Source organism: Zalophus californianus, chromosome 13 (genome assembly GCF_009762305.2).
Source record: "Zalophus californianus isolate mZalCal1 chromosome 13, mZalCal1.pri.v2, whole genome shotgun sequence".
In the NCBI taxonomy this organism is placed as follows: domain Eukaryota; kingdom Metazoa; phylum Chordata; class Mammalia; order Carnivora; family Otariidae; genus Zalophus; species Zalophus californianus.
Genome location: NC_045607.1, coordinates 56,220,277 through 56,234,770, shown reverse-complemented (window position 1 = coordinate 56,234,770; position 14,494 = coordinate 56,220,277).

The window sequence follows — 14,494 nt, the reverse complement described above, 5'->3', positions numbered from 1 at the left end:
GTGCAAAAAATTTGGATGATGCCAGTATATAGAAAAGGATTTAAGGGTCCAGAAGACAAAATCTTCCCAACTAAAAGAGGGCAATGTCCCTATGTCAAGATAAAACTAGACTGATAGACTATGGTTAGGAGCCAGATCTATGATTTGCTGGTGCAGCTTTATCTTGAACCAACTGTCAGACTGTTGGAATCTTTGAATGTTTGAAGATGACTTTTGAGGTTGACAATAAGAAAAATAGCTAAATTTAATTGAGTACTTATATTCAAGGCATGGTAATAAGCATTTTAATATAAATCATTAAATCATCTCATTTAACCTTAACATCCCCCCCTTTGGGGTAAATATTTCACTTAAATCCATTTTACAGAAAGCTATAAAGAAAACTGAAGCATAAAGACAATGTGACCTGACTCTGCTGTTATGTATCAGATGTAAGCCCTGAACAAAAGTGTGTGTAACTCCAAAGTTTATGTATGTTTTAATCACTACCTTTCTGTAGTAATTCTAGTTTAATCATGAGTTTCAGGAACCTCTCTCAGACTCCATTTTCTTACTCATAAGATGGAGCCTGAAATGCCTTCAATTCTTAGTGGTGCTGTATAGATTTGAATTATTCATATTTTTAAGTACGATTAGTGTGACATCATCAGGGAACACAATAGGTTAATCAACATATTGCTTCTTTCTCCTGAAACCACAGCTAAATGGAGGAATTATCTGGGGCTTGAATACAATAGCCTTTAATAAACACATTGATAGCTTCTGAACTTGTCTTCTTGCTTCCCTCTTACTGTTCTATAAGTTTATTTCCACCTATCAGCCAGAATTACCCAAATGAAGTGCAAGTGAAGTCATGCTGGTACTTTCTCTGAAACCTACAATGGCTTCCCACTTCACACAAAATATAATTCAAAGTTTTCTTCACAGTTGACAAGGTTTTCCTTAACCTGACTGCACAACTTGTGTGACTTCATGTCATATCACTTACTTGCTCCTCCCACTGATTCAGTCAACCAGACAGGCCTCTGGGGTTTCCCCAAATACTGGCAGTCTCAGTCCAGAACCCTTGTGTTTACTATTCTTTCTTCCCCATACCTATGTATATGTTGCTCCTCTGAATCCACATATCAGCTCAAATAAGACCTTCTCTGGGATGTATTCCCAGACTGTCCTATACACAATAGTATGAAATAGCACAAACACTCCAGAAACACTACTCTCTTCAGTATTTACCCTCTAGTCTGCTGGATTTTTCTTCATAGCATGTATTATATGACTGTTGATTTATTTACTTTTTTATCTATAATTTTTATTATTGCTTTACTCTTACAGAAACAAATTTCATGAGAGGAAAAAAAAGGACTGGATTTGCTTTGCTCACTGTGATGTGTCCAGAGCAGAAAGAGTGTCTGGAACACTATATAAATTCAATTTAAAAAATAATGAATGGTAAATGATTGAATGAATGAATGAACAGACATATCCTAATGCCCATTACATTAAAAGTACTCTTTTAGGCATGTTGAAATAAGTCTGATTTTATACACTTCTTATATGACACAAAATCTTCTATAAACACTGAACCATCACACTAATATATTTGAGAAAAAGGAAATATTCTTGTTGGAGAAGGTCCAACAGAAGGGTTTTTGAGTAAATTATCTTTTTTTTAAGATTTTATTTATTTATTTGACAGAAACATAGCAAGAGAGGGAACACAGCAGGGGGAGTGGGAGAGGGAGAAGCAGGCTTCCCGCTGAGCGGGGAGCCCGATGTGGGGACCCTGGGACCATGACCTGAGATGAAGGGAGACGTTTAACCACTGAGACACCCAGGCGTCCTTTGAGTAAATTATCTAATTGTTACTAATACCTGCATTTCTCTAACTTTCACAGCCAAGCCCACTGAGCAATCTACTCTTGGTTAATCCCATTTTATATTTTGAGGATAACTCATTTAGTATATAATGTGACTTAAACTAGTAAAATAGTAATATCAGCTTTAATGCTGGCTCTTGTTTGTCCTGATTTCCCAGCTGTAGGAATAGAGTCTAACTTTTTCCCATCTGTAGGAATAGAGTCTAACGTTTACCCTAAACTTCCTGTTGACATTTCTACCCCTACCTCTCTGCCCACTGTTCCTAATGTCTACTCCACCCATGTGGACCTCCAGATGTGCCCCTAATCTTTGCTATTGGAACTTCTGATTGCTTACCTAGCCCTGATATTTTGTGTGGTATCCAAACTCCACTCTGACCTTTCATTGTACTGTTTTAGATACGGTGTTTATCTAACTTCAAAATTTTGAAGGATGTTTTATTTTAATATAAATTGTAACAAACAAAGTTATTGATAGATTAAAGGAAGAAATCACTAAGTATATTTAAAGTCAATAGCTATACATATTTAACATCTACTGGTATTTATTTTCATTGCTGGTCAGGAGTGTATATCCTACCAAGATGTACATGACATATTTTAGCACTTCTATAGTGTTACAGTATGCTGTGGTAACTTACCTTGATATGAGAAATGAGGTTTATTTATTAATTTGTGAGGTTTATTTATAGTACAAGTATAATTAGCAGAACAACAGCCTTTCTAAATATCAAGAAATTCTGCCATGGCTTACTACAATAGTTTTGTATTAATCTTTAATGAGGCAATGGTGTAAAGCACTTGGTAAAATTTCAAGTGACTTAATATGTAAACTACAACTTCATTATAGAAGGTAATTCAAAGTATAAATGATTTTTTAAGATTTATTTATTTATTTTAGAGAGAGTGTGTGCATGAGTGGGGGGAGGGGTAGAGGAAGAGGGAGAGAGAGAACCCTCAACCAGACTCCCTGTGGAGCATGGAGCCCAACACAAGGCTCAGTCCCAGGACCCTGAAATCATGACCTGAGCTGAGATCAAAAGTCAGATGGTTGCTCAACCGACTGAGCCTCCCTGGTGTCCTAAAATTACACATGATTTTTTTAAAAGAAGTTATGAATTGTTGAACTTTTTATTTAAAATATTGTTATTACTTTGCCACATGGCTTTACAAACACATGTAATGAATGAAAACAACATTTTTCAGCTTGTATGTGATAAAAATTTCCATAGATGATTATAAAAATAACAAACATGACATACTGGGAAAACTGGATGAGAATGAGCTATATTTTTAAGTAATAGATTCTACTTAATGAATTGGAAACCTGGAGGTTTGTTAGATCATAATAGGAAGAAAAAAGTAACTTGTGCTTTACAGAACACCTGTCTTTGTGTTTACTTTACAATTATGTTCTTTTATGCAAAATGTGAACAATATTTCTTTTGAGCTAGCCAGAAGAATTCAGAATTAATTAAAATGGCATCCCCAGGAAAAAACATTTAACACTTAACACATTATTATAGGTTTTAACCTATGCCATCATACCTAAAATGGGGCATGCACATGTCCATCACACATGACTATCTGAGAGGATCAAGTCAGGATGTTTATGCTTTCAGACCAATAATGAAACAGCACCTTGAGTTTGTCAGCTGTTCAAACTTCTCCTCTGTCTATTCAACATTCTGCTCTTCTATTGCTAATGTTAATTACCTCAAACTGGCTGTAACATACGTTTTTGTGTTCTATGAAAATTCCATTTCTGTTGACAAATGCCCTTATGTCCTTAGAGTTCCCAAATGTATTTCCTGATGAAACACTTCCTCAGAATTTTTGTTACCAAGTTTAAGAAATATTTCTTATCTCCAGAGAAATTTTAGATAGTTGATTGTGATTTAAATAAACTTAGGAAATTTATTATTATCTAAGATTTAATACTATTCATTATTTCATCATACCCTGGCCTTCATAAAGAACATAAAAATATCAACAAAAAGTTTTAGATTGCTAAGTGTGCATCAAGATCTCAACAGGGATATTCAATATTACTGGATGAGATTTCTCTCTTTAGAAAGATTGAAGTCCATAGTTCAACATAATAAATACCATATATGACCCACAACTAATATTACATTCAATAGTGAAAGGTTGAAAACTGTCCCTTTAGGATCAGGAATAACACAAGGATACCCACTATCACCACTCCTTTTCAACATAGTACTAGAAGTCCTAGCAAGAGCAATTAGTCAAGAAAAAGAAACAAGAGACATCCAGATTGGAAAGGAAGAAGTAAAACTGTCTTTGTTTGCTGATGATATAATCTTGCATGTAGAAAATCCAAGAGTCCCCCCACAAAACTGCTGGAACTAATAAACAAATTCAGTTTTAATAATTAATTAAATATATATATATATATAAAATATTATTCAGTCTGTAAAATAAGGAAACCCTGTCATTTGTGATAACATGGATGGACCTTGATGGTATTATACTAAGTGAAAAAGCCAGACGGAGAAAGACAAATACTCTATGATCTCTCACATGAAATCTAAAAAACATCAAGCTCAGAAACAGAGAATAGAATGGTGGTTGTCAGGGACTAAAAAGTGGAGGAAAAAAAGGAAATGTTCGTCAAAAGTAACAAACTTCCAGTTTTAAGAGGAATACTTTCCAGAGAGCTATGTAAAGCACAGTGACTATATCATACTGTATACTTGAAAGTTGCTATGACAGCAGAGCTTGACTGCTCTCACCATAGTAACAACAAGATGGCAATTATGTGAGGTAAAGGCTATGTTAACTAACCTTATTGTGGTAAATATTTTACAATATACACATGTATCAAAGTATCATGTTGTGCACCTTAAATTCACACAATGTTATATGTCATCTCTCTCAGTAAAGCTGGGGGAAAAAAGACCAAAGTTGAAGACTATCACACAACTAATTTTATTTTAAGTCAGCAATGTAGCAGAGCAAGCATTTGCCAAATCCATGTTGACTAAATTGGTACTCCACTTAAAATGAAAGAGGGAACTCTGAATGTCTACTTTCATTTTCGTATTATCATTAAGAGTATATGAACAATAACTATAGTGAGTAAATTGAAATTTTAATAAATTCAATGTTTCCTTTAGGATAAATTTTTTTAAAGATTTTATTTATTTATTTGACAGAGACACAGTGAGAGAGGGAACACAAGCAGGGGCAGTGCGAGAGGGAGAAGGAGGCCTCCCACCGAGCAGGGAGCCTGATGCAGGGCTCGATCCCAGGACGCTGGGATCATGACCTGAGCCGAAGGCAGATGCTTAACGACTGAGCCACCCAGGTGCCCCTATGATAAATGTTTTAATACATTTTATGAAGATGTGTAAATCTCTTAATACCATTATTTATATTGTACTCAATGTATGGTTGTTTCTTTGGACAGTGCGCATGACTGCTAAAACAGGCAGGTTATGAAAGTGAACTGGCAGCTGTTCCTTAGGAAATGCTAGAAGACTCTGAACAAATATATTTCCTAATCAAAAGAAAACTGCTTGAGAAAAAGGAAGATGCCTTTCCTTAATACAGTAGTCAGAAGTTACCTTCTTTTTATTAGGAAAAAAATCCACATTCACACTTATACGACTCCACTATTTTAATTCTTTCTTCTTTCTCTCAGAGAAAGGGAAGATACGATCTAAAGAAGCTCACACCCCTGGAAAGGGGATTTTCCCTAGACTGACTGAGCAGAAAATTCGTCATAAAATGAAATATCCAGAGTTTGTATATAGGTGACAAAATAAGAATATTGGCAGTGAGATTTTATTTAGCAACCTAAGTCTTTTTAGCTAAATATAAAATGTGAGTATAAAGAAATTGGATTGGTTAAAAAAAAATGGATAACAAAAAGTAATAAAAGGCATCCAAATCAGCAAGGAAGAAATAATACTTTCACTATTTGCAGATGACATGATATTCTGTATAGAACACCTGAAAGATTCCACCAAAAAACTGCTAGAACTGAGAAACAAATTCGGTAAAGTTGTAGGATACAAAATCAATATACAGGAATCTGTTGTATCTCTATACACCAATAATGAAGCAGCAGTAAGAGAAATTAAGGAATCTATCCCATTTACAATTGCACCAAACACAATAAGATACCTAGGAATAAACCTAACCAAGAAGGTGAAAGACCTGTACTCTGAAAACTAGAAAACACATATGAAAGAAATTGATGACACAAAGAAATGGAAAGACATTCATTGCTCATGGATTGAAGAACAAATACTGTTAAAATGTCTATACTACCCAAAGCAATCTACACATTTAATGCAATCCCTATCCAAATATCACCAGCCTTTTTCACAGAGCTAGAACAAACAATCCTAAAATTTGTATGGACCACAAAATACAAAAACAAAACAAAACAAAAACAGAAAACAAACAAACAAAAAGAGCAAAAAGCAAAAAACAAAACTCACACACACATACAAACAAAAAAGCAGGAGATAAGGATCTAAGTGGACTACTGTCCCCTTTCAAAGAATCCAAGTGGCTATTATTCCCTTTCATAGGGTCACTGAAAATTGCATGCAGGGTATAATTTTTTTTTTTTCCACTGCTCTGAAATATTTTAGCTCCAACTGTCAGAGGGAGTTAAAAATGTTAGGGTATAATACAATGGAAAGAGCTTGTGATTTGAAGTTATTCTTGGGGGTTCTGACGCCAGTTCTGCTCCTTGCAAAGTATATTACCTTGAGCAACTAACATGAGACTCACTTTCAGTAATCCCATTTTGCAGTTGAAAGGATGATAAAATAAAAACACATAATTACCTGATACTTAATCATCAATTTCTATCCTCTTTTCTCTTTTCCCTCTCAGGAATAAAACCAAACTGCCAAATCCTTAACTAGTACAGTCACTACCTTCTCAAAATTGTTTCTCACTAATTTACGAGTCCCACTTTTACACATAACCTATCCTTTAATCAAACTTAACTCCTTAAACATACTTCTAGTAATCTTTCCTGTCTTTTATTCATGCAGTGTGTTCTAATAAAGTACACTCCCCTAAAACTCAATCTATTACAATTTTACCCATCACTCACTGTTCAAGTAGCAAGTACCATTGAAAGAATCCCCTACATCCAGATGATGTGAGTCCTTCCTTTATGCTGTAATATAACTGGATTTCTACTTCTTTGGACACTTTTTCACATCATAGACAGCATTTATAGCATTTATTTATTTATTTATTTTATTTGCGGGCAAGAGCAGTAGTTTATCTTGAAGTCTTCCACAGTAGATACCCCTAGTTGGTATTCAAAAAAGGTGTTTGGGGTAACTGTCTGTGAAATAAGAACTACAAAATTGTTCTGCATTCCATCTAAAATTTGTAATACAAACAGATTCTCAAGAAGCTCCACAGTGTGAAGAATTTTAAAGTCAATGCTCTTTTCTACTTAAATAAGAAAATAAAGTGTTCTGTGCTATCATGCTGTTTGTTTTAAAAAGTCCAATATAAAAATACTAAAACCAACTTTTTGCTGAACTCATTTTTGTAACTTATTTATCCTGTTTTTATTTATGTGACATTTGAGTGTTTTTCAAATTAAAAGAATTTATCTCTCTTACTTTTTCTGTCCTGCTTTAAAAAAATCCACCAAAAAAATGTACTTAACATCCTTGATGCTGTTCATATCTTAAGTGGTAAAAGACTTGCCTTGTCATTTTTGACAACTGGATTTAAACTATCACATATTATTATTATCTTTTTAAATTGCTGTTTAATTTTTATTTTTTTCATAGTTCCCGCCACAAAAAATCTGGCATATTATGATATTAATAATTTGGTAATATCGTTGCTACATTACAGTATGTTCTATAAATTTATAATCATTTTGTATATATAACTTTTTTTAAGATTTTATTTATTTATTTGACAGAGAGACACAGTGAGAGAAGGAATACAAGCAGTGGGAGTAGGAGAGGGAGAAGCAGGCTTCCCGCGGAGCAGGGAGCCTGATGCAGGGCTCAATCCCAGGACCTGGAATCATGACCTGAGCCAAAGGCAGACCCTTAACGACCGAGCCACCCAGGCACCCCTATAACTCTTTGTTTTTTAAATTTAATATTACAACAAAAAGTGCATCTTCACATTAGCACATATGCTTGGAGATACCATTTTTAATGCCTACAGGATAGGCTATAACCATCCTCCAAATGTGGGGTATTTAGAATTGTTTCTTATTAAGTTAATTTTTTGTTATCTTTTGCTTTCTTTCCTTTTACTGAGTTTGCTTTTTGCATTGACCTTAACTGTATGAGTTGAATCAATTTCATTTAATTAATTAGAGCATCCCCTCTTCCATATCTTGTTCTGTGTCCTAAAGGTTTATACCAGATGTTTCCTAACTTAGGAATTCTGCTCTTCACCAACTGAATCCTGAAGCAGAACATTCTTCATAATGAGGTAATGCATGCAGCTCAGATCACCTGGTTTGAATCCCAGCTTCATTTCTTGGCTTTATCACTTTGGCTGCTGTACTTCTCAGTATTTCTGCCTTCTTGGCCTATAAAGCAAAGGTGATGATAGTAGCTTCCTTAAGGTGGGGGATTAAATTAGCAAATGTATAGAAATCATAAGTTTGTGAAATGGGTATATAATACATGTATTAATATATCAGGAGCCCTAGTGGCCTGCTATAGAACTGATATTCTTGGCTGTGTCTTGGTCAATATTTTTGATTAATGGCTTGGCTGAAGACATTAATATGCTAATGACATCTGGAGATAATATGAACAGAGGTGTTAAAGCTCCATGAGCAGTATGGTCTATTGGGTTAGATAATCCGAAAAGATTTATGAACCCTGGAAAGGCAAGTTATGAGCATGCTTACAGCTTAGGAATCTAGGATTTAAAAGTTTAATGTATTTTCACTTTTACAATGATTAAGTGAATAATAATAAAAAAAACTCTGTCTTAATATGTCAATTATACTTCAAAAAAAAAAAAGAAAACCATGTCCTTTTTTAAAAAAAATGATGTATAACTGACATGCAATGTTACCTTAGTTTCAGGTGTACAACATAGTGATTCAACATTTGTATACATTATGAAATGATCACCATAATAAGTCTGGTTACAATCTGTTTCCATATATAATATTATTGACTATATTCCCTATGCTGTACATTATATACACATAACTTATTTATCTTATAGCTGGAAGATTATATTTCTTGACCTCTTTCACCCATTTTGCCCCCCTCACTCTCATCTCCTCTGGTGAGCACCATTCTGTTCCTTGCATCTATGAATTTGGATTTTGGTTTTTGTTTGTTTTAGATTCCACATATAAATGAAATCCAATGATATCTGTCTTTCTCTGTCTGGCTTATTTTACTTAGCCTGATACACTCAAGGTCCATTCATGTTGTTAAAAATGGCAAGATTGCATTCTTTTTTTTTTTTATATTTGAGTAGTATTCCATTGTATATATAGCACATCTTCTTTATCCATTCATCTACAGATGGGCACTTAGACTGTTTCTATAATTTGGCTGTTGTAAATAATGCTGCAATAAACATAGGGGAACATATAGTTTTTTGAGGTAGTAGTATTTTTTGTTTGTTTGTTTTTGTTTTTTTTTGTTTTTTTCAGATAGATACCCAGCGGTAAAACTACTGGATCACATGGTAGTTCTACTTTTACTTTTTTGAGAAATCTTTACGATGTTTTCCATAATGGCTGCACCAATTTACATGCCCACTAGTAGTGCACAAGTGTTCCCTTTTCTCCACATCCTTGTCAACACGTGTTTTTTCTTGTCTTTTTGATAACAGCCATCCTAACAGATTCTTGATCATTTTGTGATCCTTTTAATATATTTTTAAAATTGGTTTGCTAGGATTTTTTGAGGATTTTTGTGTCTCTGTTCCTCATGAAGATTGGCATGTAGTTCCTTTTAATGTGGTGTCTATCTGCTTTTGTTATGAGGGTAATGCTAGCCTTGTAACATGAGTTTGGAAGCATTCCTTCCTCTTCGATTTTTTTGAGGAGTTTGATGATAGGTATTAAATCTTTGAATGCTTGGTAGAATTCGCCAGGGAAGGCAGAGTAGAGGAAAAAATGGTATCTGCTAGCACCTCTGTCTTTGAGGCATTTCAACTGTTTCCTGCCCCTCCAGAAATTGCTTTTAGATTTGCAAATGAATCACCTTCACATACTATCTAGGTGCTTTTCACACTGCTATTTTTTTTTGCTGGGTTTCAGAGTGAGTAAAACTACACATGAGCCCTTTAAAGGGGGAATCTCAGTTTCCTATAGCACTTTGGATTTTAGCCCTGTTGGTTTTCTAAGCCAGACATTTTGGGAGCTCACTTCTCTGGTATGTATCCCAGGGACTGGGGTGCCTGATGTGGGGCACCAACACCTTACTCCTCCAGGAGAAGTGCCAGACTGATCGGCTTCCTCCCTTTTTGTGTGTTGCTGCACACAGGGTGGGATTTTTGATGATCTATGTCTCTGCCTCTCCTACCCATCTCAGTGTGGTCTTGTAATCCTTTATTGTGGAAAAGCAGTTCATCTAGTTTTCAGATCTTTTTCAGAGGGAAGTGATCCATATGTAGCTACAGATTTTGTGTGTCCATGGGAGGAAGTGGTTCAGGATCTTCCTATGCCACCATCTTGTGAGGTACTGTTCACATTGTAGATGCAACATGGAGAGTAACTGTAAAATTGATTTTTCCAATACAATCTTTTTTCAAAGCCAGCCTTTATGTCAATCCTCAAGTTCATGTCAGTTTGTTCTGTTTCTTTTTGAAATTAAGACTATTTCATATCTGGTTTTATCTTCTCACAGCCACACATTTCTTATTACCCTCTCTGTTAACATGTTTGCTCTGACTTTGCAAGTAACAGTGATCTTACTGATTTTCTATTGAACTAGGTAGAGGAATAGCCTTGTATTATCTCCATAGACAGTTGGCCTTCCCAAGTCATTTATCAATTCCTATTACCACGAATATAGGATTAATTGAAATTCTGTGTTAACATCACCCACCACTGATGTGACTTGCATCCAACCCTATGACACTTTCCTATCTCTTCTTATTATACAATAACTTCTTTAAGTAATTTATGCACATTTTGAATATTCCAATTCAGTTTTGTGTGATGTGAGGCACACGGATATTATGCAATGCTTCTACAAAATATTTCATAGAAAGAAAGTTTAATATATGACAAGCATATAATTACTAGATGTGCTCCAATGTGGAACATGTGAGATTATACAGAAATTGAATAGAGAAGCTTCATGTTTATCTTTTCTCTGACTGATAATGGAATAAATGCCTCTAGCTAAACTTAATAAAATATTTCTGTATGGTGCTATATTTTTCTCCACAAAGTAGGCAATTTAGGCCTGCCATGGGCTTGATGATTCTGTGAGAAATCAAATACAGAAGTGTTTAACTCTATTTCAGCAAACATTCCTTCTGTGCTAAGGAGTAGTATCACTAAGTATTCACTGTTCTCCCATTCCAGTCACTCACACAAAAGTAATCAAGCTTGGGCGTCTGGGGTTTTCTGAATGTTGGATTCTTAAGTCCATTTGAGACTGTTGAAGTTTTTAAATCCACCGATTGAGGTTACTGCACTTTAGGATGACCTTTATGAAAGAACAGGAGAGAGTTGCATCTACTCATTGGTGTCTTTGAGGTCAAGGGTATACTTTGCACTGTTTATTGTTTTAGCAGCTTACTGAATGAATTCAAACAATTCCTGCACAAGTCATTATTCACCCCAACTCATGTTAACTACATGCATAACCCATCCTAGTTCACTCAAAAAGTATATTTTCCTTTCAAAAATGAGACTTCTTCTTGAAATCATACCACTAAATCCTATAACTAAATATTTCTGGAATCTCATCTGTAGTTCAAATGCTCATAAACTCTCTGCTAATTACCAAAGCATACTGACTGTCTCCTTTTTCTCATGCTACACTGTTCCAGATAGATCTTTGTTAAAAAAAAAAATTGTGTCTAACTTTCATGCTTAGTATCCTCCAAAGATTTTCTGTTAATCACAAAAAAATCTGTGTAGCTTAAATACAAGACCCTTCTTAATCTAAACTACCTTTCCAGTTCCTTTTATTACCACCACTCACTTTGAAAATTACTTATTGTTCCCAATATGCTGAATGCTCAGCCATATCCCTGCTTTTTGTATCCATCCTCTTCCTAAACTTTCCTCCCCCACCATATGGCCAACTTCTTACTTAAAAGTCAGATCCTGTGATTTTCCAATGTCTTGTATAAATTAATTTATTCTCATCCACACTAAAATTATTTGTTGTTAATATTTTCATGATCAGTGTACAATGTATTTTAATGTGTTATAAATGAGCTTAAAAGCAAAGATGGTCTAAACCATCTTTGCATGTTAAGTCTTGTAAAATATCCTACTCATGTGCAATGCAGTTTAAAAAGATTTGGATTCAATTTTATTTAACAAATTTTTATTATTTACTTACTGTGGGATAAGAATTTGTTTTATGAGTATATGATTATCAAACAGTGATATAATACTTTTATGCAAGGTGATTTAGAAATTCAAGTACATATATGAATGGTCACATCTAATTTATGCATATCAATTCATTTCTCCTCCTTGAAAAACCAGAACTCCAAGAGCTATTCCTGCTCAGAAAATGTTGCTTATGCTCTAGAGCCTTTATCAATGAAATTTCTCCAAACCTCGTCTCAGTTTTACTCTTCAGAGTTGAAGTCCTTCTCTAGACTTCATTCCTTGCTGAAATTCCCTTTGTCAGAGGTTCTTCCAGTTTCCTACTAATGAACCCCAGCTTTTGTTCTTTGTATCTCCTTTACAAGAGTGAATGAATAATATTAAGTAATAGTTTTTATATTACTTACTAAACTGTAGTTCTCATTATGAACTATCATCTCATCATGAAATTGACTAGTGCTTGCTGTTTAACTAGGAAAAATAATCTCTAAATGTATTATTACATCCATGGAAAAAGATCACCCTGAATTCTAAACAAGTAACTTACACGCAGACCTACTTGTAATCTAAGAGAATGTGTTTTTTAATAAAAATACTGAATTTCAGAAACAATGAAAAAAGAAACATACTCATAAAACATGAGAGCCCAAAGGTGTCTTAGAGACCATATGCTTCCACCTATTAAGTTTAGAAATTTAAAACAAAACAACAACAACAAAAACCTAAGACAGAGATTAGTTAAAATGCTTGCCTCAAATCATATATGAGGTTAGCAAAATATCCACCATGAGAGGATTATTCCCAGAGATTTCCATTTTGGGCTCCATTCAATATCATGCAGCATTTCTGAAAAATGAAAGTAGCTACCTGGATGCCTGGTCAGAGATCTGATTTGCAGTATAACTATAAGAGGCCTGGGTTCCAGGCCTTTAGAGATTTTTATTTCCACTTGAAATTTGGAAAAAAATCTTTTTGCCCTTATTTCTTACATCTGGAGTACATCTTGGGAGTTGAGATTAAGTTTGCTCTTGATTGTTCTGAGAAAACAACTGTCCATTCCTACTTCTGTTTTTACAGCCCTTGAATATTGAAGAAACTAGATATTGCCTCTTTGAGAATAAGTATAGTTTGATGCAAGCCGTGGATGCACTGACTTACTTTGATGCAAACTTGCTTCTTGTGAATTATGCAACTGCTCCTGGCAACTATCTCTAGCTGAATTTATATGCTCTGTTAAACATCCAATCATCAAGACAGCTACTGCTACCCCTGCCATCAGAAAACTATATTTCCCTCTCCTTACATTTACTATGTGCTTTAAAACCTCACATTTATTCAAGCTTGCTCAGGCCAAGTTTTATATTTCCTCTTAGTGCTGTGCTGATTATTCACCCATGTAACTACACTCAGAATTAGCATCAAAATGGAGATATGAGGACCAACCATAATAAAGATGTTATGAATACTCAAATCTTCAGATCTGAAACTTTCTGCTTTAAGAGTCTAGTACATAAATGTCAGAGACAAGCACTAACCTTTGGATTTATGAAGAGAACTCTGATGCCATCCTGTGGGCAGTTAAGGAAACTCTCAAGTATTCCTTTTACTAGGGCAGATATATTTAATGGCATGCAGACTGAAAAGGTCACAAATGCATCTTCTCTAAGAAACAAACTTTTACATGTACAAACATAGTCTAAACAATATATATGCCAAATGACAATTATTATTAAGGTATATAGCTCTCCCTCTCTTCAACCATAGCCAAAGACCGCTCTCCAAATTGGGTCTTTGAATTCCTGGGAGAATTTGAAAGATGACAAAGCAGTTTGAATCTAAAATTAGTGTCATTCTGGGAAGAAGGGTTGGGATGATCACACCTATTCCTGGATAAATACTGTGACATAGGCTTAAGATAAGAAGAGATCAATTCCTCTTTCTTTGTATTACAATCCCCTTCCAGTTTCCACAGTCTCCACCCCCAACCCATACTCTAAATGTGATAAGGTTTGGATAAATCACTGTTGAAGGAAATCAACCTCCCAAGTGATCTAGCTTTTAATTCAAAGATCTTTATTTTGGAAAAAGC